The following is an 8,272-nucleotide window of genomic DNA, read 5'->3' on the forward strand; positions in this document are numbered from 1 at the left end:
CAAAAAGTTGGACATCATCTTATGGCATCAATACCTGCTTCAAATATTCAAGTCAATTCCTGTACTCATTAGGGCAGACTTACTATAACAATAATAACTATATTCATCCCAAAATATTGCAAATATTACAAAATATAACATGTTACATTAGCCCCAGATAAATCATACAACATAACAAACATAACTCCCATAAAAATGCATCAAATCACATAAAATCCATCATATATTTTATCCCGAAAGTACAAGTTATTTATCCTTTATCCTTCTATATCTCTGTTATTTATCTAAGTAATAGAAGCTTGTAGAAAAGATTTCTTAAAACACTCAGGGTACATAAGCATGGCACTTACTAATCTTGTTTTCATTTCATTAAATCTTTTAATCAGATGTGATATACAAGTTATATAGGAAATTTCAAATAGCCTTCACCAGATATGAAAAAATATTTTGATACTAAATATTTAGCAGATCACATTAACAATGTTTCAGCCTTTTTGCAACCTTTATCAAGTTCAAATGTGAATCTGCAAATAAACAAACTTCTGCCCGTTACCGGTTTGACGGGTGGCGGTGCAGGGTGGCGCCGGTGACTGGTTGCAGACTCTGGCCGGCTGACTATGATGAATATGCTTCCTGTAAGGACAGACTGGATATTTTAATAATAAATAGTAATGTATTTATATATTGCCCACAGATTACGCAGCACTACACAGAGCTTGCCAATTCAGTCCCTGTCCCCAATGGGGCTCACAATCTAATCAACCAACCAGTATGTTTTGGAGTATGGGAGGGAACCGGTGGAAACCTACGCAAACACAGAGAGAACATACAAACACTTTGTTGATCCTGGGACATGAACCCGCTGCACGGCTATAATGCTAACCACTAAACCATTCTGCTGCCCTATATTTACCATAGATTTACCTCCCTTTTTATGCTGAACATGGCTTCTTTCTCTTCTTGTGTTCCTCCCTACTTACCTCTTTACTTACCTACCTTTACTTACCACCGCAGCTGTAGATCCTGCCGTAAAGCAGGTTACACTTGTTGCAGTGTGGTATCACCAGGTCGCTCCACTGGTGCGACTTTGTCCGCGGTGGCAGCCAAGGTGTAGTACAGACTCGTAGAGCAGAATCATATTTGGGGACAGGCAGGAGGTCAGGACAGGCAGCACGGGATCAGAGTCGGGGACGATCCGGAAGGTCAGGTCAGGCAGCGCAGGAGCGAAGTTGGGAACAGACCAACAGTCACAATGGGAATTCAGCAGGCAATCAGAAGGCGTAGGGTCAAAGTATTTTTTCTCAGGCATGAGGCAGAATGATCCTGCGGGGAATGTGGTAAGAGGCTGGCAATTTTACACATATCAGATGGTCAGCGGCAATAAGTGGTACCCTGGCCCTTTAAATTTCTGGAAGCCAGCGCGCGCACCCTAGGGAGCAGGGACGTGCACGCTGGGCCGTCAGAGCCATCACTGGAACGCGGCCAGGTGAGACAGCCAGCCGCGGGGGTCCTAGGGAGCGGAGAGGTGCACGGGTGTGCCTGCAACCCTATGTCCTGGGTTGCAGGAGCACCCGTGACAGAACCCCCCTTGTTTTCCCCCTGTTCTTGGTCTGGAGGATATTGTCCTCGGGCTCCCAAAACCTCTCATCAGGCTCGAACCCCTTCCAGTCAACAAGGAAGAACTGCTTTCCTCTTTCCATTTTCATGTCCAGGACCTCTTTGACCTCAAAGATGTTGGTGAAATCAGCCTCAAGAGCAGGAGAAAGAACTTGCTTGGAAAAGCAGTTCAAGATGGCTTCAGGAGAGAGACATGGAAGGAGTTTGTGATGAGCATGTTGGGAGGAAAACTTGTAGGCCACAGGATTGATGTGCTTCAGCACCTCGATAGGACCCAACAAATGGGGACCGACTTTATAGCTGGGAATCTTAAGCCAGATGTATTTGGAAGAAAGCCACACTTTATCACCGGGAAAAAAAATTGGAGGAGGCCTGCATTTCTTGAATCTTAGTATGGGCAGACTCCCGAAGTAGAGACTGATGTGTCTGCTCCCAGACGGATTTGAAATCCTGAATCGAATCCTGAACCACCATAGAACCATCCGAAGGAATAGACAGAGGGAGAGGTGGATGTGGGATTCGTCCATAGACAATAAAGAGGGAGCAGCACCAGCAGATTCAGAGTCCAAGGAATTATACGAGAATTATGCCCTAGATAGAAGAGTAGACCAGTTGTCTTGTCGAGACAAAGTGCCTGAAGGTAGTAGCCTAGAGTCTGATTGACTCTCTCTAATTGTCCATTAGATTGTGGATCATATGCGGAACAAAAAATGCAGCTTTACTTGTAGTTGATTACACAATGACCGCCAGAACTTGGAAACAAACTAGACACCGCGGTCCGAGACGATGTGCCGAGGAAGTCCATGAAGCCGGAAGATTTGCAGGAAGAACAGGCTGGCAATGTGTGTAGCTGATGGCAAACATGGTAGAAGGACAAAGTGGGACATCAGCCCAAAAAAGAATCCAGCACAAGCAGGAGAAGAGGACTTGCGGATGAACCCTTTCTGCAAATTCTCCTTGATGTACGCCAACATAGCCTCTGTTTCCGGCACAGACAATGGGTACACCCGATCTTGTGGAGGTGATGCACCTGGAAGCAGCTCAATGGGGCAGTCGTAAGGATGGTGTGGAGGCAGAATCTATGCTTGCTTTGCTGAAAAGACATCATCATAGTCCCTATAAGAAGCGGGGAGACCAATCAGAGTCTTGGAGGTCACCACGGAGAGAATGGTGGGCATCGGATGGAGAGCCGTGAGACAGAATCTTCCCAGTCTGCCAGTCGAGAACAAGAGCATGTTGCTGCAACCACGGGAGGCCCAAAAGCACATTGGATGTGGATCGGTGAAGCAAATAAAACAACAGACTCTCTTTGTGCAATGTCCCAACTTGCAGAGAATGAAGCTCATTGTGGTAATGGATGGAATCATAGAGGATCTGCCCACTAACGGACACAGCAGGAATTCAGGAAAGCCGAAACTTGAAACTGGCCCCTTGTCCCAGAGATGAGTAGAACAGGTATGTTTAGGCACGGAGAAGCTTTGATCTCACCTAGGGATGCTTCTCCCAAGAACTCTAGGTGCGTGGGTTTCCTGGATGCTGAGGACGGAGTGGACAAGTCTGAAGGAAGTGTTCCAGGCTGGCACAATAGAAACAGAGGTTCTCCTGTCGTCATCTGGAAAGCTCCTGGGGAGTCAGCCAAGCTCTATCCACCTGCATGGACTCCTCGGCAGCTGAAACAGAAGACGGCTGAGGTGGAAGTCGGAAGACAGGAGCAAACGGGGGCAGGCATTGGGTTCTGACTTACACTTACACAATATGCTGCTCCTCAGAACTGTCACGGGTGCTCCCGCGATCCTTTCTCCCTCCGGAGCACCTCTCATCTTACCTCCCCTGGCTCCAGCAATGTGCTCTCCTGCTCCCGTGGCTCAGCGCACGCCGCCCTGTCTCCTAGGGTGCGCGCACGCCAGCTCGCTCAAATTTAAAGGGCCAGCACGCCGGTAATTGGCGCTGGTCTGCTATAAATTTCTGCCTCTTCCTGTGACCCTTGCCGAATCTTCAAGTCTTCCCCATGAAGAGAAAGATCTCCTGTGTTTCCTCCATTCCAGTCCGTTCCTGTGTGCCAGTCCGTTCCTGTGTGTCAGTCTGTTCCTGTGATCCTGCGTTCCTGTGTTCCAGTCCGTTCCCGTGTGCCAGCTCCTGCGATTCCTGACGTGAGTCCTACTGTGCATTCCAGTGCTATTCTCCTGCTGTCACTCCGAGTACAGACTGTCTCCTGTGTTACTGCCTTGGCAGCCACCGTGGGCTAGTCGCACCTGTGGAATGACCTGGTGGTATCCCGCCGCAGCAAGCCCATCCCGCTTTGGGCTCTGGTGAAAAACGGGTGCCACTTAGACTCCGGTCCCAGGTCGGCTATTACCATCTCCCGTGGTGGTCCAGAGGGTCTACAGACTCCAAGCCCTGACAGTAAGATCCGGCCATGGACCCCGCCAAGGAGCCACGTCAGATTCTGGCTGAACTTTCCAGTGTTGTCGTCCGGCAGTCGCAGCAGATTGCTGCCCAAGGAGAAGTTTTAGGCCGAGTCGCTTCCACTCTCCAACAGCTGCTTGACTCCCGACCTCAGCATCAGGTGCCTGTGGCCACTCCTGCGGCAGTTCCAGCAACTACCTCTGTGGTTTCATCTGTCATCGCAGCTAGTTCATCGGCACCAGAGCCTATGCCTAATAAATACGATGGCGATCCCAAACAGTGCAGAGGATTCATCACCCTGTGCTAGCTGCATATGGAGTTAATGTCTTCTCAGTTGGTCAGCGAGTGCTCCAGGTGGCGTTCATCATCAGCCTCCTCACCGGGAAGGCCCTGGCCTGGGCTACTCCTCTGTGGGACAGGAATGATACAGCTACCCATACCAACTTCCTGACAGAGTTCCGGTCGGTGTTTGAGGAACCAGCAAGAGCCTCCTCAGCGGAAACAGCGCTACTGAACCTACTCCAAGGAGTTTCAACTCAGTTCCGCACCTTGGCGTCTGAACTCTGTTGTAACTAGGTGGCCTTATGTGCGAATTTTAAGAAAGGACTGCCTCTTGGGTAAAAGATCCGTTGGCTGCCCTTGATTTGCCGGCAACACTGAGTGGTCTTATCACCTTGGCCACCTGGATTGAGGTGCGGTTTTTGGAACGAGCTAAAGAGTTGCGGCACGAGCAATCTCTTGTCCGGCTTCCCCGTCTGCCTCGGTTGGCTCCAGTCTTCCAGAATCCGTTCCAGCCTCCGATTGTACAGTCTGCAGGGGAGCCTATGCAGGTTGACAGAGCTCGACTTTCACCTGCAGAATGATCCAGACGTTTCCAAGAAAACCTTTGTCTGTACTGTGCCAGCCCCAAACATCTCATCGGGGCTTGTCCAGTCTGTCCCCAACATCTAGGAAACGCCAGCACCTAGGGCTTCTGGGAGAGGCATCCCTAGGTGTGAATTCAGCTTCTCCATGCCTGACTGTTCCCGTGCTCCTCCGTGTCGGTACCGGTCCTCCCGTGCACCACTTCAGGTCCTGACCTCTTCTGCGTCTTCCACAACCCTGAAGGGTCTTCCAGCTTGTTACCGGGACTTGCTGATGTGTTCTCTAAGAAACGGAGACCTTGCCACCACATTGTCCCTATGATTGCCCAGTGGATCTCCTTCGGGTGCCACTCCTCCCAGAGGTCGGGTCTATCTGCTTTCCGTTCCAGAGACGGCTGCCATGTCTGAATACATCAAGGAATACATACCTCTCCGCCTGGTGCAGGTTTGTTCTTTGTCACGGCTCCTTATGTCCCTGTATCAACTATCGAGGGCTGAACAAGATCACGGTTAAAAACCGCTACCCTCTACCAATGATTACGGAACTCTTTGATCGCCTACGCGGTTCAAGGGTATTCTCCAAGCTGGATCTTCGGGGTGCTTATAATCTCATCCGGATCCACAAAGGTGACGAGTGGAAGACGGCATTTAATACTCTTGAAGGGCTTTTTGAATATCTAGTAATGCCTTTTGGACTGTGTAATGCCCCTGCTGTTTTCAGGAATTTGTTAATGACATTTTCCGGGACCTTCTCTATACGTGTGTCGTGGTCTACCTGGACGACATCTTGGTATACTCTCCAGACCTTGAATCCCACCAGACACACGTATGTCAAGTTCTTGGTCGACTTTGTGCCAATCATCTCTACACCAAACTGGAGAAATGCCAGTTTCACCAGCACAGTCTTCCATTCCTCGGGTACATAATTTCCGACAGAGGCCTTGAGATGGATCCCCCGAAACTGTCTGCTGTTTTTCAGTGGCCACATCCAGAAGGTCTCCGAGCCATACAGAGGTTCCTGGGGTTTGCGAATTACTATAGACAGTTTATTCCACATTTCTCCACTGTCGTGGCTCCCATCGTGGCACTCACTAAGAAGGGTGCCAATCCACGTGCTTGGTCTTCCACAGCTGAAGAGGCCTTCTCCAAGTTGAAGTCCGCTTTTGCCTCAGCACCAGTCCTCTCTAGGCCTGATACCAACAAACCTTTTCATCTTGACGTAGATGCATCCTCCGTTGGGGCTGGAGTGGTGCTCTCCCAGAGAGGGCCCAAGGGTCGAACTTCCACACGCGGCTTCTTTTCCAAGACCTTTTCCCCAGCTAAGAGAAATTACTCTATTGGAGACAGAGAGCTGTTGAGCATCAAGCTTGCGCTAGAAGAATGGCGGTATCTTCTGGAAGGTGCTCTCCATCCCGTGACTGTGTATACTGACCACAAAAACTTGTTATACCTCCAGACAGCCCAGCGTCTGAACCCCAGGCAAGCCCGGTGTTCATTGTTCTTCTACCAATTCGATCTGCTTATCCATTTTCGTCCGGCTGAAAAGAATGTCAAGGCTGATGCCCTGTGATTCCTGTGTGCCAGTCCGTTCCTGTTTGCCAGTCCGTTTCTGTGTGTCAGTCCGTTCCTGTGATCCTGCGTTCCTGTGTTCCAGTCCGTTCCTGTGTGCCAGCTCCTGCAATTTCTACTGTGCATTCCAGTTCTATTCTCCTGCCGTCACTCCGGGTACAGACTGTCTCCTGTGTTACTGCCTTGGCAGCCGCGGGCTAGTTGCACCTGTGGAACGACCTGGTGGTATTCCGCCGCAGCAAGTCCATCCCGCTTTGCGGCGGGCTCTGGTGAAAATCGGGTGCCACTTAGACTCCGGTTCCAGGTTGGCTAGTACCATCTCCCGCGGTGGTCCAGAGGGTCCACAGACTCCCAGCCCTGAAAAGAACGCTCAGTAAACTGTATGTCAATCCGATTGGCCAAAAGATGAGACCACTCAGTGAAGACGACAGTGCGTCTTTAATCTGTCCAGAAAGTCCCTTTTTAAAGGTTGCAACCAAGGGTGCTTCATTCCAGGCCAGCTCTGAAGCTACGGTACGGAACTGCATAGTCACCGAACAGATAAGTCCCCTTAACTCAAGTTCAGCAGGGCGGTTTCAGCAGAAGACGCCTGGGCAGGTTCCTTAAAGACCGACCGGAATTCAGCTGAGAAAAAGGTGATATTAACAGCTGGGGCCCAGCATACCGGAGTGGCTGGTGTGAGAAAGTGAGAGGTGTCATTTGGGAGCACCGCTATCTGTCCTACAGGCAGATAAAAAGTATGTTGTAAAAGCCCTGGATTTGTCTGCAGTAATCCATGGGTTAATGCAGACATGTGGTAAGCAGGAGAAGTCGATCTGGTCTATGTTGGCCTAGCTAGCATAGACACCTTTGTAATGTCCGTACTGGGCCTGCTTATTATGGAGTAGGGGTAGGCTGATAGTGGGACTCCTACTCCATCAAGGCTTTGGTCCTTTGGCCCCCACAGGTGCAGATCACAGACCTCGTTAGAGCCTGATTTCGACCAGAAGCAGTAGGTGAGGCACTACCTGGAGAGCTGAAGGCTGGACCGTGTTCACACAGCGAAGGTAACTGAGTGCCTCCTGAATATTCTGCTGGCCAAGAATGTGTGCCAGGCAGCCTGGTACATGTATAGTTAGGTGCTGTTATTGTGCTAGGCAGTGCCCAGCCAGGCAGGGTTTATTTTGTATGTGCCTAAGCCAAGGCTGAATTTGTGTTTTGACAAGGAAGTGTGAATAAACACTTGACTTTTGGACTTTAACTCTGTGTGTGTCCCTGCTTCCTGCACTGCTACAAGGCATCTACCAGAGCGATTCCCCACACTGGCAAGTGCGTCCTTGGGCACACTGTGATCACGGTGCTTGGTATGGGGACAGGAGGGCACAAAAGGGGGTGAGTGTGGACAGTATTAAAATATAACTTTTAATTCAACAAGTATTAAAAACCATGATATAAAGTGTCACATACCTAGTATTTGTTATTGTAACACCAATCGCAGAAGTAAAATACTCCTTTGGTATCCCTGATCTCCAGCCCATGGGTGCACTTACGTCCGAATCACGGTAAGAGTACATATTTCATTCCTAAGGGTGCCCTTGCCTGGATGTTGCATAATTGTTTTACATTTTGGAGTATTTTACTTCTGCGATTGGTGTTACAATAACAAATACTAGGTATGTGACACTTTTTTAATACTTGTTGAATTAAAAGTTATATTCTAATACTGTCCACACTCACCTACTTTTGTGCTAATTTTGTATAAATTGTGAGTATATTTGGCTATTCGATGATACTGAATTGCCTCACTTTTTCTCCTCATTGAGAGGGGTACAATAGGT

This window comes from Engystomops pustulosus, chromosome 1, assembly GCF_040894005.1.
Source record: "Engystomops pustulosus chromosome 1, aEngPut4.maternal, whole genome shotgun sequence".
Lineage (NCBI taxonomy): Eukaryota > Metazoa > Chordata > Amphibia > Anura > Leptodactylidae > Engystomops > Engystomops pustulosus.